The sequence below is a fragment of the Leguminivora glycinivorella genome, chromosome 20 (assembly GCF_023078275.1).
Source record: "Leguminivora glycinivorella isolate SPB_JAAS2020 chromosome 20, LegGlyc_1.1, whole genome shotgun sequence".
Taxonomy (NCBI): Eukaryota; Metazoa; Arthropoda; class Insecta; order Lepidoptera; family Tortricidae; genus Leguminivora; species Leguminivora glycinivorella.
In genome coordinates, this window is record NC_062990.1 from 13,296,990 (window position 1) to 13,318,402 (window position 21,413).

Here is a 21,413-nt window from a genome sequence, read left to right on the forward strand (position 1 = left end):
ACGCCACATAGGAAGAAAGGCGGTGGTCAGATTCTTAACCAGTCACCACACGGGCAAAATGATTATGATTACAAATATTTTCAATGGAAGTTTAAGGATCCAATCCACAAAAATCGGTTAATATACAGGTTGAAATAAAACGAACCGTTCAAACTTTGTATGAGTAGTGACTTTTGAGGTTATAACGAACATTTATTTATTTATTTAATAAGTTTACACGGCATTACAGCATAAACACCAATACACCGAATAAACTAACATAGACAAAACACACAGACAGACAAACAGACAGACAGACAGACAGACAGACAGACAGACAGACAGACAGACGGACAGACAGACAGACAGACACGTCAAACTTATAACACCCCTTCGTTTTTGCGTCGGGGGTTAAAAAAGTATTATAACGACACACAATTACTTAAAAATATCATACACCGACCGTGGAAGGCCTATCATCCATCGTCTCGCAATACCTCAGACACTCAAGATACACTGTCTTCCATCTCCATGCAAACAAATCGCAATCAGGTGCTGACGTCAGTAGCGCATTGAGAAGTGTCAAAGCTCGAGGAAGCGGTGAGTTTTTGCGTGACACTGTGCGCGCTATCGGCACCGCCAACAGCGGTCTCAGACTAATTCTGGGAATATCAGGCACATACAATCTGAGAACGCAATTTACCAGATCTGGGCAGTCTGATTCACCCCGCAGCATCCGACAAACGGTGACTAACAGGCTGTTGCAGTTACGCCTTACCTCCAGAGAATTATAACCGAGTGCTCCCAGCAAGAACTTCGTTGGGTATAGAAACGGGTAATAGCCATAGACTTTCTTGTAAAGAAATCTGAGAAAGGCCTTTTGGATCTTCTCTAGAAGTAAGACGTAAGTCGACTCATAGGGGATCCACACAATTGACGAGGTCTCCAGCTTGCTTCTGACTAGTGAATTGAAAACAAGCTTTATGGCCCCAACATCTTCGAACTCCTTAACATTGCGGATCACGAAGCCCAATCTTTGAAAACAGCTACGAGCTAGCTCACGTATATGATCGTGGAATGTCAACCGTGAGTCGAAGACAACGCCAAGATCCTTCACAGAGGACACCCTGTCAATCCTATCCAGTCCAAGGGTATAAGGCGCAAGTATAGGTGTTGCAGTTCGGCTGAATGAGCATACACAGCATTTGGCTACGTTGAAGAGCAGTTTATTTTCAACACTCCACCGCATCACGGAGTCAATGTGAACAAGTTTTATTATGGGATCGCTGCTGAAATCGCGAATAAAATTTTGCCTGTTCCATAGAAATGAGCGGCATCATGATCATGACAGTTGAAATGTAATGAAACAGCCAAATTATTTGCGATTTCAGCATTGGTCCCATATTATAAATCTTGTTCATTATGACCTCAAATGTCACTACGAAAAGTTTGACCGTTCCTTTATATTTCACAATGTAGAGTAAACTTTCTGCCAAAAGAACAAATCATTCTCTTCAATGGCAATTTTTAAGCTGAGTTTACACCTGCAAGTTATTGCTGCAATGCAAGTTTTGAAACAGAGATATGCAAGAAAGATATGCTGATATTCGCCACTCACTCTTACCCATAGTTGCATCTCAAAACTTGCAGCAATAACTTGCTGGTGTAAACAGCTTTGGAGGACGGATCCTATTGGTCTAAGTCTACAACTATGTCATTGATTTTTTCTTTATTTAAAGAGACATTGATACTCCCAATCTGGCACTTTCTCGGTAGACACCGCGTGGGTACTGGACAAACAATAAAAACGGTACACGATAGCTTCCCACGGTGTTGCGGAGACACAGATAAGATGGATTCGTGACCGTCCGGCGTGACTGCTGCTGGGTGACAGAAGTGATTTAGAAGGGCTATATCGATCTTTGGCAGAATTTTTATCAGGGAAGTTGAGATTGTTGAGTGACGGTTCAATACAGATTTTATGGTTTCTAACATCACGAATCGGGAACACGATAGTCGACTGATATTGATATTATAGTGTTTTATCCCAACCTATTTTGATGTCCGCAAAGACGATGTTCCGATCACCATCAGCTAGTTAAAAAAAGACATGCGTCAAAGGTTTCTTTTATTTTGAAGTTGTGTCCGAATAACAATTTTATCCAAAAACTGCATTACATTTCCTCAATATTTTGTAAGTAATTAATTAAGAATGTATTTCAGTTAATGTATTATCGAGAAATGTTTCACTTCACACTCAAGGTTGAACAAACGATATCAATAGGTATGGCAACTTTGGGGTCATCGAGTCAGAGATTATCATTTCAATGAAATAAATGATATCGGCCAAAAGTCACGACTCACAAGGACAAAACACAGTAATGAAATACATAACACAATAAAGGTCAATGTGGAGAAGATGATTTATCAGACATAACCGTCTATAAGCTCGTTCATCGCATCTAACTCTCATGTTGTCCACATTGGCACATGTCACAAACAAGGCCCATCTAGTATAATCAACTAATCAGTCACCGAAGCCTAAAGTGGACATCAGATATCTAAATGAGCGTTACTGAACCTATTATACCACCTGACCCTCTAACGCAACTTGCCTTGTCACGCGCGAGTCTATACTTGAAGTCGCGCTTGATGTATGGACTCGCGCGCGACAAGGCTAGTTGTGCTAAAGGATCTGGTATAGCAACTGGCAATCTTACTCACCGACAGGAAAACAATACTATAACACACACACACACACACATATAATACATGCACTATAATTGTTATACATACTCTATTTACAGAAAGTTGACCAGAAGAAAGATCTTCTTTCCTGCCTGAGCGATGTACACATTAGGCAGCGTTCCCACTTATGAGACGCGTGTCTCGGGGCGCGCAAGAGACGTCTCCGCCACGCCGCCTCAGTGTAATTTAACGAGGTGGCGGCGGCGCGGTGGCGGCGACGGGGCGCGGCGTCGCTTGAGGCGCGTCTTACGTCTTTCCTATACAAAATGTACTGAGGAGACGTTTTTTAAATTACACTGAAGCGGCGCGGCGCAGGCGGCGCAGGCAACTCAAGCGACGCGCCGCTAGCAGACACAACTCGAGCGTCGCCCAGGGGGCGCGCCGCTTGATATACAGGATGTATTATTTTATCAGCAACAAAAATATGTGATGATATTGAATTAAGGCAAAACAGGACATATAAACGCTCTCCATTATTTCCTCCCTGGTTTATACCTATGTACTTATTATTATTATCAATATCTGTGTCGCACGTCACACCGTTTTGCTTTTTTGGCATATTTGTTTTTACTAACGCAAAGACGACGGAGTGGTATAAGTTTGACGTGTCTGTCTGTCTGTCTGTATGTCTGTGTGTGTGTGTGTGTGTATGTCTGTGGCATCGTAGCTACCAAACGGATGAACCGATTTAGATTTAGTTTTTTTTTGTTTGATAGCTGAATTAGTCGGGAGTGTGCTTAGCCATGTTTCGTGATAATCGGTCCACTGTGTCGGGGTTTTTTTTCTATTTTTTTATGTTGTGGTTAGGTTATTAAAGAAACAAGTTGAGCCTTTCAGTTGGTCAAAACGGCTTAATTTAATTTGCCACAAAGAAAGACGTGGTATTCAAAACTGAGATCAATTATTAGCCAAAATATCGAAACGGTCCGACACAGATTATTTCATCATTATCCTGATTGAGAGGAAGTTTTTAAGAAATCTCGATTTTTGTATTTTTCATTAAGTACGCAGGATTTCTCGCCTGAGCAGCAATTGTCCTTATCGCATCAAATTTAGGGGCGGGGTTTTAGTGTCTAAATTCGTACACTGAAATAAAGTGATGATACTACATATATAATTTGATAAGAATTTATTTTTAAAACATTAAATAATAATTTGATACTATATATACTCGACATTCAATGACGATATATAACAGAATTTTGCACAAAATAGGCTCACCCCTTTGATGTTAAAAAGCCGCCACTTCAAAGCAAATGAACCGCACACGAGCAGACGACATTGAATTCTATTGCGCGGCGCGAAGGTCGAAAGCCGCGCCCGCACCTGGCCGTGTAGGTAGCCAAGAGGCTGCACACGTGTGCTTTTTTCTTTGAATTCGCCGACGACGCAGCTGTGAACGCAGGTGCAGCCTTCTATCTCTTTCATTTATATTTCTGTTTCAACGGTTAGCCGTTTGCCAGCCGGCAATGAAGGTTGTTTTTTATAACCGAGTTAAAAAAAAAGGAGGAGGTTCTCAATTCGACTGAATGTTTTTTTAGGGTTCCGCAGTCAACTAGGAACCCTTATAGTTTCGCCATGTCTGTCTGTCCGTCCGTCCGTCCGTCCGTCCGTCCGCGGATAATCTCAGTAACCGTAAGCACTAGAAAGCTGAAATTTGGTAACAATATGTATATCAATCACGCCAACAAAGTGCAAAAATAAAAAATGGAAAAAAATGTTTTATTAGGGTACCCCCCCTACATGTAAAGTGGGGGCCGATTTTTTTTTTCATTCCAACCCCAACGTGTGATACATTGTTGGATAGGTATTAAAAAATGAGTAAGGGTTTACTAAGATTGTTTTTTTGATAATATTAATATGTTTCCGCAACAAAATCAGCCTGTATAATGACGCATCGCGCCGTGTTTTCGCCTCTTATGTGTAATTTAGGCAGCGTTCCCACTTATGCGTCGCGTGTCTCGGGGCGCGCAAGGGGCGTCCGCGCCACGCCGCTTAAGTGTAATTCAAAAAACGTCTCCTCAGTACATTTTGTATAGGAAGGACGTAAGGCGCGCCGCCAAGCGGCGCGGCGCGCGCCCCGCCGCCGCCACGCCACCTGGGGCGCGTCTTACGTCTTTCCTATACAAAATGTACTGAGGAGACGTTTTTTGAATTACACTTAAGCGGCGTGGCGCGGACGCCCCTTGCGCGCCCCGAGACACGCGACGCATAAGTGGGAACGCTGCCTTAGATTGCGCCCGCGCCTCGTCCTCGCCACGCCCGCGCCCCGCCACGTCCGTTGTGTTTATTTTAGACGTAAGACGCGCCCCCAGGCGGCGCGGCGCGCGCCACGCCGCCGCCACGCCACCTGGGGCGCGCCTTACGTCCTTCCTATACAAAATGTACTGAGGAGACGCTTTTTGAATTACACTCAGGTGGCGTGGCGCCGACGCCCTTTGCGCGCCCCGAGACACGCGTCTCATAAGTGGGAACGCTGCCTTAAAATACGAGACTTCACCACATTGCACAACTTAAAAGTGTGTTTGAACTCATGTCTTCACAATACGGTTTACTTTAAATAAAAGAGGATCGAGTATTATAGAGAGTTACTGTGGAAGTAAAATGTGTAATCACAGTGCATAGACTGCCAGCTCTTGACACAGGCTTGAAACTTTTGAACCTATGTTTTGACAATTAGGGCCATATTCTTAGCTTGATATGTGTTAAAATGTCGAATATTAATATTAGCGCCATCTAGCTGAGCGTACCTTTTTCTGTTTGGTACTGACGTACGTTTTTTTCTTAGACTTTATCTGTCTATACTGAGTTATATATGTCTTTGCTTTAAATTAAATTAAAAACTAACCACAAACTACAGAATATTATCAAACTGACCCCATTTAGTTACTAATTGAGTTATAATATAATGTAGATAGAATATGCTGTAATAGAGGAAACGATACTATCGGGCAGACAAATTATTTACTAATAATCTAATCAAATATGTTCTATATGGGTCTGATAAAGTAATATAAACTTTACGGGTTGTTGATAAGGAGTTTAATTGAAATTAATGTAATATTTGTGTTATAAACACTTCATTCGAGAGGTTGTTAGAACATAACATAATAATAGTAATTTGTGATTAAAAACCAATACGCCGGGAAGCAGTAGTTATATTTACCGACCGGTATTTAATCGTTTTATTGTCTCAGAGCTGTAAAAACTAAAAACCTCTTTTTGACACATGACAGCATCCACGAAACGTAAACTCGTGCAACCTAATGAAATTTTAAATAAAATCTTGTAATATTATTTAAAAAAAAATCAAGTACATACTAAAAACAACGCTTCGCTTACTTTAAACATAATCTAACACTATGTTACATTTTTGCGGATCTTCGTTAGTGAGTATTTTACGATATTAATTTATCACGCAGGATTTACTTATATTTGTCATTCATTTTTATTTTTAAACTAGGAGAGGCAGAGTCTGTCATTTCGATTCAAATGACATTTCAGTAAGTTGATAGAAATCGTATATTTGTTTAAGCGCCTCCTTGTACATAGGGCCTAATCGATTCAACCAATTCGAAATTAATCGTTAGATTTGGCAAACGATACGTCTTAGCCACATCGCAACATACTTCAAAACAAATGTGTCAAAAATGTGAACTTACAAATCCGGGACAATTGTATGAAAATAATACCAAACTGAACTATTTTTAAAATCTAATCTAAAATATGAAATATCTCCCTTTGAAACCGCGTCCTCATTTGCAACCTCCAATTTTTCCAGGATTTAAACGACTTGTGTTGTGTGCCATAGTTAAGTGCATTGTTCATCATTAAGAGCGCTATGACAAAAAAAGGCGATATATTGTAAAATGTACAATATTCATCGGCAAAATTGTACACTTTACTCATACTAAAAGACAGTAAAAGTACTTGTTTCAGTTAGAAAATCTAATTAACTGTCGGTTCATTAAAAAATATATGGAAGAAAAAGCTTTTTCAATTAGTAATGATTTTTTTTCTGATGCTCGTTTAGGAAAAACCCCGCGAAGCACAGATTCCGGAGCTCTTATTATGTACAATTTGATAAGCTCACTCTCATAAATGCGGTAAATTTAAATTTCTAATATCTTGTACTTTAGGCCCATTAAACAATATTTATCATTTAATCCTTTGAAATTGAGAAATTGAAAGTAAAACGAACTCAATTTTGTCTTGAAAATACATCGAAACAAGTGATCATTTCTCCGAAAATCTACATGTTATCGAAGTTATTTTAGTATATAAATAATCTGCACAATGTGCTTAAATTGCTGTTATCCATTTGTCGTTATAATATTTTATCATGATTTTTTGCCAATTTTTTGAAAACTAGCCTTCCTGTCGCTATTTTACCGGCGACGGACGCCTGCGATTTCAGTGCCGCGCCGGAGCTCGAGGAGGTGAGACGTATGTCGCTTCGCTCTCCGAGTTTTCATCGCAAACGTCGAGAATATTTATCGTTGTGTGGGTCGGACGCCTTGTTTATACACGGGCTATCCTCGCATTGTGTGTGTGTAAACAGCGACCAACGAATTTGATCCTAGATCCGTAAATATTTGCTTTTGTAATATTTTGTTACGTTTGAATGTTAAAGTATTACAACATTATGATGATAAATATGCGAAAATTACAATACGGTCAAGATGATAAGACACATCAAGATGGTACTCGGGATCTGATGATGGAGCCAGAAGGTGGTCACCAGTACCAGTGAACCATGTAAGTAAACGACTTCGTGTTTAGGCTCGTTGGGTTCGTCTCAACAAGACCTTTGACAAGAGGTGGTACTCAGGGTCTGATGATGGAGCCAGATGGTGGTCACCAGTACCAATGAACCATATGACTAAACCACTTCGTATTTAGGCTCAATGGGATCGTCTCAATAAGACCTTTGACAAGAGGTGGTACTCGGGATCTGATGATGGAGCCAGAAGGTGGTCACCAGTACCAGTGAACCATGTAAGTAAACGACTTCGTGTTTAGGCTCGTTGGGTTCGTCTCGACAAGACCTTTGACAAGAGGTGGTACTCGGGATCTGATGATGGAGCCAGAAGGTGGTCACCAGTACCAGTGAACCATGTAAGTAAACGACTTCGTGTTTAGGCTCGTTGGGTTCGTCTCAACAAGACCTTTGACAAGAGGTGGTACTCAGGGTCTGATGATGGAGCCAGATGGTGGTCACCAGTACCAATGAACCATATGACTAAACCACTTCGTATTTAGGCTCAATGGGATCGTCTCAATAAGACCTTTGACAAGAGGTGGTACTCGGGATCTGATGATGGAGCCAGAAGGTGGTCACCAGTACCAGTGAACCATGTAAGTAAACGACTTCGTGTTTAGGCTCGTTGGGTTCGTCTCGACAAGACCTTTGACAAGAGGTGGTACTCAAGGTCTGATGATGGAGACAGATGGTTGTCACCAGTACCAATGAACCATATGACTAAACCACTTTGTGTTTAGCCTTATTGGGTTCATCTCAATAAGACCTTTAACAAGAGGTGGTACTCAGGGTCTGATGATGGGACCAGATGGTGGTCACCAGTACCAATGAACCATGGAACTAAACCACTTCGTATTAGGCTCATTGAAATCGTCTCAACAAGACCGTCGACAAGAGGTGGTACTCAGGGTCTGATGATGGAGACAGATGGTGGTTACCAGTACCAATGAACCATATGACTAAACCACATCGTCTTTAGGCTCATTGGGATCGTCTCAATAAGACCTTTGACAAGAGGTGGTATTCAGGGTCTGATGATGGAGCCAGATGGTGGTCACCAGTACCAGTGATCCATGTAACTAAACCATTTAGTAATCAGGCTCATTGGGTTCTTACTTCTTCTTAATAAGACCTTTGAAAAGAGGTGGTACTGAGGGTCTGATGTTGGAGCCAGATGGTGGTCACCGGTACCAATAAACCCATGTAACTGAACCACTTCGTTTTTTTATGTTATTCAAATATGCGAGTTGATTTTTGGTGACCACAATCTCTCTCCATCATCAGACCCTGAGTAACACCTTGAAGTAATTAGAATTATATTTGACTTATTTTATCATCATATTAATATATACTTTACTCTAATACTTATCATATAACAAAAGCAAACATTTGGGATGGGATCTACTTAAATATGATCACAGTTTATAATTATTACTTTAAATTTTTAAATAAATTTTAACGTAATTAATATTATTTTGCGCTATATTCTAGTCTTTTCGTACAAAATAATGTTTATTAGAAATCAAAAGTTTATATCGAGATAGTAGATTGTGGTTGTTATCAAAATTCCATAGGAAGGATCAAGATTGTTTTATCCATTATTGTAGTGCGAGCGAGTGATAAGACGTGCTAGAAAGGGTCGGCATATTGGGCTCGCGCGGCGGGTAAAATACCTAATTTCGCCCGACGCCGAAATGTTATAACGCTCTTAAATCATATTCATAATTGACTTATTGCCTGAAAAAAAAATGCAAACTTCGTAATATTAATGTAATAAAACGAAACTTATCTGCAAAATATTATAGATTTGAAAAAGTTTTCCCCTCTACATTTTCCAGATGAAAACTGTCACGTTTCATTGCAAAGTTAGGAATTGGCGCGACAGTTTAAAAAAATTATGGAAGGTAGTTATAAAGTTTCTCTATGTATTTTCAATGGCGTCGAGAGCTTCGGCCAAGCGACACCAGTGGCCTATTTTAAGTTGTCCACCCCATTTTTTTGGGTTTGGAAATTTATATGTGGTTTCCTTTCCACTCAGAATCGCGAGCTCTTTCAATCCTAATAGGAGAAAAAGTGCCTCAAGGTCTTTTCCCCATTCCGTTACCACTATTTCATACATGTACTTTGTATGGCGGTAACGGAATGGATGGTTTGATAAATGTATAGAAATGTTGGGAATTTATTTTTCTCCTATTAGGATCAATTCTGAATATGAATCGCGTAAAAATACCCATGTTACAAGTGGGGTGGACGACTTTTTAAAAAAATGGCCCTCATACTGGTCATACCAACTCTTCGACTCATTTATCCTCTTTGAAATTGGAATGAGACAAGGATAAAGTTTGAACGGAAAACTCCGCGAGGCAAGGAAACTTCCTGCACACCACGGTTTAATATGTACATTATGTATTCTAAGCGAAATAGGTCGATTCGCGACGGTACTGAAAAATCAGGACTATAGCTTAAAACGATACAGGAGGGTCTCCAACTCCATACAAACGCTCTCGACTATTGCCTACCTGGTTTTTGAAGATAGAAGAATGATTTTTTCAACACAGATTATTATTATTTTGATCTGTGTCGGACACAATGTCACAATTTCGTTTTCTTTCAACCCCTTTTTGCCAAGAGTGGCACTGAAACTTGAGTAGTTCATGTGCTCTGCCTACCCCTTTATGGGATACAGGCGTGATTGTATGTATGTATGTGTCGGACAGTTTTGACTTTTTTGATATTCGTATTTTTGACGACCGGACTGGCGCAGTCTGTAGTGACCCTGCCTGCTGCGCCGCGGTCCCGGGTTTGAATCCCAGTAAGGGCATTTATTTGTGTGATGACCACAGATATTTGTTCCCGAGTCATGGATGTTTTCTATGTATATAAGTATTTATATATTATATATATCGTTGTCTGAGTACCCACAACACAAGCCTTCTTAAGCTTACCGTGGGCCTCAGTCAATCTGTGTAAGAATGTCCTGTACTATTTTTTTTTAACCGACACAGATATTTCATTGATATTCAGAATTCTCAAATTTCGTTACGATTGATTAAGTTTTGAAGGAGGAACTTCGACATTAAAGATTTTTTTCGCAATATCTGTCTGGCGGAAACTGGATGCATAAAGCAGCAGACCGGGCTCTGTGGCGTACGGCGTACCTTGGGGGAGGCCTATGTCCAGCAGTGGACTGCAACGGGCTGATGATAATGATCTTTATTTGTGATTTTCTAGCCGGAATTTTTTTCAGTCCCATACAAGCTTTTGATCCTGTATAGGAATGGGATCGATTGGCGTCAAAAAAAAAGTATGTCAAAAATGCCCTTTGTCTCGCACCCTGTAGGTATGTTTTTTCCAAAATCTGTAAATGCCGTTTTTCATCAATTTGAAATCGATGGATGGTCTCCTTAGACCATTTTCGCGTAGGACTACGGGATCTCATAGCGACCCTTACTGACCCGCTATGAAAATACACCCTGTATGTATACGTCTGACTGTAGGGCAAGGGCACAGACTATACAGAGTTACAGACCATGCGTGTCCCCACTCTAGCCGAATGCGCATTAATAGTTACTTGCTAGAACCAAATCCATACTAATATTAAATAGGATAGTGTGTGTGTCTGTTTGTTTGTCCGTCTTTCACGGCAAAACGGGGCGACGAAGTGGCGTGATTTTTTAAGTGGAGATAGTTGAAGGGATGGAGAGTGACATAGGCTACTTATCTTTCTAACGCGAGCGAAACCGCGGGCAAAAGCTAGTACTGAATACGTTTTCCGAAACGTCTACAGCCTATACGCATACGAATAACGTATTTAAAAAAAACTCTTGTCAAAAACTCATGGTAGTGGTTGTTCAGATATTCGGACAAAAATGCAACGCTCCGCTTCTTCCCGGATAGGTATTTGGCTCAAAAATGCGACGTCAATTATTAGCGATCGAAACAATGCAAAGTAACATCGCGAACACAAGTTTTATAACTTGATTTATTTGCGCTTACGCTATTGATCCTAATAGAGATCAATTTATACTGGATACTTTATGGATTGAGCATAAAAAATGGCTCAAGAATAAATTATAACAATTAACAACAGCAGTACAGTGTACGTACACGTGAGATTCGACTTTTTTTCGTTCAAGTTCATCCGTTCATATCGTATGTAGGTACATTTTCCACTCAGCCAAATTTCTTTTTAGCTGCCTCTCTGTCATACAAGATTACAAGATATAATTCAAGATCGATTATCGATCACAGTTGGGCCATTTTTTTTTCAAAGTTGTCCACCCCACTTTTTTTGTAACATGGGTATTTTTTACGCGATTATTACTAAGGATCGCGAGCTCTTTCGATCCTGATAGGAGAAAAAAATTGTCCCAAAATTTCTATACATTTTTTCGAATCTTCCATTCCGTTATCGCCATACAAAATGTATGGAAAAATGGTAACGGAATGGGAAAAAAACCTTGGGACACTTTTTTTCTCCTCTTAGAATTGAAAGAACTCGTGATTCTGCGTGGAAACCACATAAAAATTTCCAAATCAAAAAAAAAAAGTGGGGTGGACAACTTTGAAAAAAATGGCCCAGTTATGAAAAAAAAAATGGATTTTCGTTGGATATAATGGAACGTGACATTTGCCATGCATTTTGCAAGACAGTGCTGCATAACCCGTTTAGTCATACGGTCCGCCTCATGGAAAGCAGTCATCGTAACCTATGGATGCCTGCAACTTAAGAGGTGTTGCCGCCCCATTAGGCAGCGTTCCCACTTAAGCGTCGCGTGTCTCGGGGCGAGCAACGGACGTCCGCGCCACGCCGCCTGAATGTAATTCAAAAAACGTCTCCTCAGCACATTTTGTATAGGAAGGACGTAAGACGCGCCCCAGGCGGCGTGGCGGCGGCGTGGCGCGCGCCGCACCGCTTGGCGGCACGTCTTACGTCCCTCCTGGCGTGGCGCGGATGTCCGTTCCGCACCACAGGACATGCGTCTCTTAAGTGTGGCCGGTCCCTTAGACTTCATAAATAGTTTTAAAAAATCGACGGATACGTCTGGAAGGACTGTCTGTTTTTTTGAAGAACCCCATACTGTAGGCTGTAGTTCATCGGGAATAACTCGGCAGAGAGCCGATATAAAAACATTTTTTTTTTTTTTTTTTTTTTTTTTTTATTATAAATGGGCATACCACAGACTACGTACGTTACCTGTAAGTACGTTTTCGCGTGTAAGTAAAGAATTTAATAGATTTATCTGTGCCCGAGCCAGCTGCATCCGGTCAACCTCACGCTCGGTTAGCCTAGGTCATAAAATCAATTCAATATCGTGAGAATCGGCTAGTGAAAAGCTTTGAAAAATACCGGCTTTTAAATTGCATTGGAACGATTAAAAAACAGTAGTGTGGTTGTATTGAGTTTTTAGAAACTAACGTAACATGTAAAATTTCATAGAAAATGTATGTAACTTTTGACACGAAAAATAAATCTAAATTGTTACAATGTCAGTTTCTGAGCAACATAGCTGTTAATTTAATAATTATTCATTAGTGGAATCTGTGAGGCTTGTGAAAGTGTAATATGGATCTATAGGAATGTATTGTTTTGCCTGTTCTTAGTTTCCTAAAGGTTTAAATAAATAAATAACATGTATCTAAGTAGCTCTGGTTTTACAATTAAAATTTCACGTCTACACGACCATCATCCAAATAAATAGCTCTGTAACTTCTCGCAATCGGCAAAACTGCAGCCTGAAAGCTAATTAGGGTTGTTTGAGACAGTTTCAAGCCGCGCCCCAGTTACAATTCAGCCGACTCTTTGGCATTCGTATTGCAATGAACGAATTCAAAGCTTTGGATGCTATCACTGCTATCAGTGATGTAATTTGAAGCTCAAAGAGGGGAAAAGATATGGATTCATTAGTGACAACTAACCCCGGAGTCAAACATACCCGGTTTTCCCTATTAAGAGATAACAACATTTGAAGAAAAAAGAAACATTTTGAACATAGAAAACATTTGATCATAAAAAAAATCTCTAAAAATGTATAACTGCCGTAACGGATCGCCTTGCCTTTTTTACTACACAGAGATGTACCTACTAAACAAAAAATAGCTTAACTTTAATTTTGTTACTATCTAATCTATCTATAGAAATTATTGAAACACAGTTAAAATAAATAAATAAATACGCTTCTGTGATGGAATTCTACATTTATCTTGCTGAGTCCATAATTTTAAAATCAAACCCATGAACCCCAGTGATGACTACCGCATTCCAAAAGAACAAAAAGGGCCTGTCTATGAGAACGAATATAATTGTATAGCACTTGTGTACGTAATTATACAGTGGCTCAATTTTTAGCTTAGTTGCCGATGCTAGGAGGTGTTGAGTCGAACTTTAAAAAGTAATGTTTACTAATATGTAATCCTCTGACTCACGCCTGTATTTCCTAACGGGGTAGGCAGAACACGTCTGAAAAGTTTTTGTTATGAAGATACATAGTTAGGTTTTATACCGGTCCGCTATTCTACCGATAGAGAAATTTGAGTGTCAAGACTGTTAGGAATGTCTCAGTTCGAGTATTTCACCACAGTGACATAGACAATTCTGTGCCTAGTTCTGGGTTGATAAGTGACATTATTACTCAGCGTCAATATTTCCTTGTTGGACAGGCAATGAAGGGCGAAGTGTCCCTGTTCGTGTGTCACTGTCGCGAAGTGTCAATTTGTCACTGTCGTGAAACAGGCCAGGCCAGAGTTGAAAACCTCATTTCATTTGAAACATAATGTTATGAGTTATAACTTAAATGCGTTTTTCATACTGTTGTGTAATAATATGATGAAAGTGTAATGAAATGATAAATACTGTAGAGTTTTTTATACCAACGTTTTAAACCAAGATTTTTATACTGTTTGCTCTAAATTTTGACTCCTTATAGCATAGGTAATGCTCCCTGCTTTTCTTTCAATTAAATTGGTATTTCAGAACCTCCTATGCCATTTTCTCTGTAACCAGTAACAATCAACTTTACTGTTTGTACACACGGTGTAAAATCGAGAGTAACATTATGTTTAATAAGCAGACAAGGTTGAGAAAATAATTAGAACTGGGCCGCCTTGATTGTAAATGATTTTAATGAATGGTGGCATCACATCTTTGATTTGTATACACATAGTTCTTGGTCCACAGAATGTGAGCATTAAATGTGTGTTTTGTGCTTGTTTGCAGTAGTATTCTTAATAAATAAAAATAATTGCAACATTAACCTTTGATATACATATGGCTAGTTGCATCAACCACATTTGACAGACACATCATCGTCACGCAGCAGAGGTCTATGAAACTTCCCATACAATTAAATTTTAGGAACGCTTTAACGATGACAGATGGTTTGATGCAACCGGCCCTTAGGAGTATACATTCAACTTAACGCCAGAAGAGGGCATGGAATGGATGCTTTTTACCGCAACTTCACATTAACGTCATTATAAATAACCACAAAATTAAAATTTTGAAAAAACCTCCGACTGCGACATAGTAGACCGATTTTTATGAAACATGGCTAAGAACACTCCCGACTAACTTAGCTTTCAGACAAAAAAAAACTAAATCTAAATCGGTTCATCCGTTCGGGATCTACAATGCCACAGACAGACAGACAGACACGTCAAACTTATAACACCCCGTCGTTTTTGCGTCGGGGGTTAAAAATAGAGGTTCACAAAATAGGACATGAAAGAGCCACGGGCCACCTTGCATATCTCAGTCGTATATTAGGTGAGGGAGGTGAGACCTAGGCGCATCGTCTCCGCTGGCATGGCCATCTCATAAGGATCGGGCAGTCAAGGTGGTCTATTTAGGTCGTCCAACTGGACGCCGTCCTGATAGCCATCCTAAATATCTTTGGGCGGATAGAGTGGAGGCAGATCTCCGTGAACTCAGCGTCGGCGAGAGCTGGCGTGATATCGATATGGACCACTTAAAGAGGCGTGCTCCTGTGTTGGAGGCAAAGACTCATTTTGGGTCATCGCGCCAACAAAGTAAGTATATATTAAACGTTAGAAGGTTAATTAAACAAGCGAGTGGTGTCACGTTATAAAATATAAAACTGTTATGAGATAACGATTATTGCAGTTGTAGCAATAACTAGTACGTGATCTATTGTGACCTATGATAAATAGATCTTATTAATTGGACTATCCAAGAACAGATAAATCAATTAAAATTAATACAATTTGACATGTACTTAGCGACTGTTTTGATTTGTGATTTACCTGGAATGTAAAATGATTAGGCACCAAATTGTGTACTGGAAATACTGGAATCAACTGATGATAAATAATATTTCACTTTTTGTTATACCACATGGTGGCGAACAAGCATACGGCCCGTCTGATTAAGCAGTCACCGTAGCTTGCAATTCCAGAGATGCAGTGTTACTTGCGCGTTGCAGACGCTTTAGAAATCAGGACTCCTTTTTTGAAGAATACCGTACTGTAGACCCTCGGGAAAACCTCGGCATCGCCATTCCATGGCCGGAGCGTTCGCAGGACGAGAGTCTTTATAAGATTAAATAAATATCAATAGAATGATTTATATTTTACCTTACGTAAGTATAGATCTATTAAGTTTCCGTACTTAATTATTATGACTTATTAATTTATTATTGCGTTTTATAGATTTAGTTAGTCAACTAATTTCGACTCCTAACTCCTAGGCCATTCACAGTAATCGTCAAAGTGCATTCTATGTCAAATAATGCATGCTATCAATGCGACAATCTAGACCCCAATTGCTAATTCGAGTCCAAAAAAACTACTACGATGTTGCCACTGCAATAAAATGTTTGTAAAATAGTATAATCCTTTTTTATAAAAACACACGCCAAGATAAATTATTTATTATTTATTTCAATCCTTTGATTTATATATTTAATAGTCTTTTATTATTTACATAAATACTAGGACGCTCGATTTTTTTTCTTTTTTTCCGTGATTTTTAGTTGTAAAGTTGGTATTGCGCTTGTATCACTTCAGGTATCAATAACATTTGGTGCTATATTTTGCGGTATAGAACAAACTATTGATGATATAGATATTGTGACCAATTTTTTATACATATATTTTACAATTAGCTACAAGCGAAATAGTGTATAGTGGGCTTTATGGTTGCCACGGCCGCCATTGTTTTGGAAGCGGCCATGACACCATGGTCTGTCAAACTGTATTTGTTGAATTTATTATTATGTATGATAAACAGATATACAGACTACATCTCTGATATATGATAGACAGACGTTAATATGCAAGTAGCGCTTTATTGACAACCGACACTTATGAACCTCTTAGATAAAAAATGGCACATGTAATGATCTATTGTTTTACCTTAAAGAGAGTATGTAAGTAAGTTTGAGTAAATGTTCTTCAATCTATGGTTCCAAATCTCCTGAGGAGTCTCAGAGATACATTGGGCACTCGTTCAATACGCTACGGAAATACCTTTCGTTAGCCCCTGACTTCGCTACGCGCCATTCTGAGAGCCAGTTCAGGTGCTACCCTTCAGCAATAACATTCTAATATTGGTAATGGGTTGTTAGACTCCAATGACTAATTTAATAAACATTGGCGAAAATTGCACCTGACTGAGATAGGGCAGCTTTAGTGCATACATTTGTCTGGTTTAAGTTTTATTATTATTAGCAACGTGAATGAAGGTGATGTTGATTGTCACATATACACGTAATATAATGCGAATTACCAACATTTATCATTAGTGGCGACCGGTGGAACTAATTTGACGTATGAGAATTAAAACAAAAAAAACTAAAACGAATTTTCTTCACAATTTTATCATCAAGTATTCTTGGATTTCTTACGTGCCAAATAAAGAATGTAGAAGGTTGGCGAAACCTGAAAAGTATTTTGACAGTGACATAAGTGACATTGACAGCTGTGACATTGACGTATCTGTCGTAGTTTTTTTGGACTCGAATTAGCAATTGGGGTTTAAACTGGTCGACCGTACATATTTTAAGGACGTACTATACTCGTATGACACTTTAGTGTTCAAATTGGCGATGTACCCATCGATACCATAAACAATGAACGCATAATCACGTCACACAATGCACTCCTTAAACAAACACAATAGTTAACACTGCACTATACTTGATCACTATAACACTGATATCTTTGTGGTGTATCATGGTTCCAATTTATCACTCATCTATGTGGATAAAGCATCCGTTACGCTTTGGCAAGTATGTCAGTGTGAGAGTGACGGATGTCTTATACACGTGGATGTCATAAAATTGGAAGCATAATAGGCTGAATTGAGAAGAAGAAACAGACAGAACTTACGAGTAAACAAACAGGCAAAATTCGTATGTATAAAAATGAAAAAAAAAAAAAGGATTGAATACAAATTCCACATTACACATTTGTAATTTAAAAATTTGTAGACTTTATTACAGATATAGTGCGATAAGATTTGCCTACGTATTGTTACGGAACGGACGAAACTGTCATGCTATTTCAGTCAGTCTGAGTACAAGATGTACTGACATTGACTGAACTAGCGTGACAAATACGAACGTTTCCGGAAAAATACGAAGGAAACCCTTTTCTCACTACATTTCTATGTAGTTTGATCCTGTCTAGTTTAATTGATGGAATAGACAAGTAATTTATTTATTTTTGTGAACAGTGTGAATCCAATAGATAGCGACATCCAAAGTAGTCAAATATATCGATACACATCCTTATTGTGCGAGATTTAAAAAAAACATTTTTCTCAAATAGGTAAATTTAATGTTCTTCCTACTCAGAACCACGACTCGGCCCTTTCGATCCTACTAAGGTCAAAAAAAGCGTCCGAAATTTAATTTTTCCACTTCGTTACCATATTTCTGATATTTCTAACACTTTGTAACAGCGGTTACAATACGGAAAGTAAGCAAAATTTTGGGACCATTTATTTCTCTTGTTTTTTGTCCTAGATCGAAAGAGCTCGTGATTCTGAGTAGTAAAAACATAAAATTCACCTACCTTAGAAAAACATTTTGTGGTGATTGTTCTCGCGAAAATGCTTTTATATTTCACCACTATCTATTTGACGCTGACTGTACACATCATTCCAAATCTTTAACCCATAAAAAACTACGCTACCAACTGTCAGTTTACTCTTCCCAGTAGATGGATATCAAATATCAATAAAAAAAATCTTTACGGGATCAATGATCCACAGTCGCGTCAGTCTGCGCGCGCGCACTGCGGGCGACTGGTGGTAAAATTGTAAACATTGAGTGAAAGAGTGAGACATACTGACAGAGTACGATGTAGTGTTTATATGCGATTGTTTCCGGTGGGAGATTGCCGGGTAGATTATAATCCGGAGCGGTGAGAACCGATATTAACCGATTCGAATTATATACCATCCATACTTAATATTATAAATGGAAATGTGTGTGTCTGTTTGTTTTTCCGTCTTTCACGACAAAACGGAGTGACGAATTAACGTGATTTTTTAAGCGGAGATAGGTGAAGGGATGGAGAGTTGGAGAGTGACATAGGCCACCATTTTGTCTCTTTCTGAGCCCCCACGTCCCTAAAATGGAAGGTGACGTTAGTACGGAGCTATTTTCGAATGCAACGCGAGCGAAGCCACGGGCAAAAAGCTAGTATGTAATGTTATAATGTCTAAAGGAGGAAGCGGGAGAGGAAATCCGAAGAAAACGTGGATGGACTGTGTGAGAGATGCTATGAAACGAATGCAAGTGAATGATGAGATGACGTCCAAATCGTCCGATAGAGAGGTATGGAAGAAAAAGACATAGTTACTGCGCCACCCCAAGTAATTGGGATATATAATATGGACAAGCGAATGATGAATATGATAATGATCTGTCAGTGTTAAAATGAGACTTATATTGACCGGGATATAGACCGTGATTACCTTTTAGATTTTTGTCGAATATAAGGTTAATGAAAATAACCGTGAATCATTCAAAACTCTTAATGTTAAAACTAACCATCACAGATGATCGCAAACAGATCCAATAAATAAAATTCGAATCAAGAAAATACCTATCCTGATTTTATTATCAGTTGTTTTTGGTATGGCTATGATATGTCGTATTCAAACTGTTCAAAGGGACGTATTCATTTGAAGGAATAAAATAAAACTATGGAAACGGATTAAATCGCGTATAATGAATTTAAAATACATCCCGACGTTTCGAACTCTTTACAGCGTTCGTGGTCAACGGGTGACTGAGGAAAAATTAAAATGTGCAAAAGCTACCCACTTACAAGAAATATTAACGAACCATGACCACAAATAATCTAGATTTCTAAGGCAGGTTCACACACTATTAATAAAGCTAGTTATACAATATTCAAAAAAAAAAAATTTACCATTACTCTGTTAAAAAAAAAAAATTAACCAATTAATCTACACAAAATTGACAAAGAAACAAACTGCAAATGTCCAACACCATACAACACAAATGCCTCACAGCCTTCGTCGTGCTTGTTCCATTATCAGATGTACTACTGGATCCCAAGCCGGTGGTAAAGTAAAGCCATCCTCTCTATTAAAGTTTGGATATTTCTTGATCTCAATGGCCTCTCGCAACATTCTGGGTATATATCGCTTCTCCTTAGCGAGAACCAGAGGCTTGTCAAACTTTATAGCATGATTGACTTTATCCATGACATGTTCAGAGACTGCAGACCTTTGCCGACGGTGCTTGACATCCGCTATGTGTTCCTTCACCCGTGTGGAAATGCTTCGTTTCGTCTGTCCCACATATGACAGGCCGCACTCACAGTCTAGCCTGTACACTCCCGCGCTTTGTAGAGGAGTTTGACATTTCACAGGCCTCAGGAAGGAATAATTTCTTTCACGAGTTTCACGCTCACAAGCTTAACGATATTATTTAAAAAACCGGATGAAAATCATAACTACAATCAGAATAAGTCTCCCAGTCAGTTTTTATGGTAGTTTCAGTATAAATGTACTCGTTTTGATTGACATAAGCCTTTTAGGGCGTAACCCATCTCGATTTTAATCTCCTGTGGGCTGTGGCATTTAAATACGTATACTTGGTTATTTTGGATGTCTATTGATGATGATGCATTCATGGTGGTGGTATTATCAATGTTATCCGATAATTAACAAAAAAAAAACCGCCTTCAAAAATAAGCGTGTTACAAAACACGGAGAAACTAAAAAGCCAAAAATAATAAACCTTTAAATTCAGATTTCTTATCGGATTGCAATAATCTAAACATCCAAATTATAAACAAATCAATTATTTTTGTAGTCGGTACCAGACCTGTTCGTCGCCTTGCTATTTCCTGTTTGCCCCACCCAACCATACGCAGGCTGGCCCCGACTCCAAAAATAATTGATTTGTGTATAATTTGGATGTTTAGATTATTGCAATCCGATAAGAAATCTGAATTTAAAGGTTTATTATTTTTGGCTTTTTAGTTTCTCCGTGTTTTGTAACACGCTTATTTTTGAAGGCGGTTTTATTTTTTGTTAAAAAGTTTATTTATTTGTTGATTTTTAGTGGTGCCTAGTGATATTATATGTATCAGTCCGAATATATGTACAGTAGTGAAAGAATTATCCTTTAACTCCTAACCATTGAGGAGTTGACCTTCCGTCATCAGCTCAGCCACATAAAATTATTACCATCAGGCGTAAATACTGGTGTACCTTTGAAAAATACACTAAAAACATTACATGTGCCTATAACATTTGAAGAGTTCCCTCGATTTCTCCAAGATCCCATCATCAGACCCCGACTTGGTGCCAATGGGACCATCTCGGGGTTATACCCGTTCGATCAAAAAAAATTTTTTGAAAATCGGTCTACGATTCTCGGAGATATCGAGTAACATACATACAAAAAAAAAATAAAAAAAA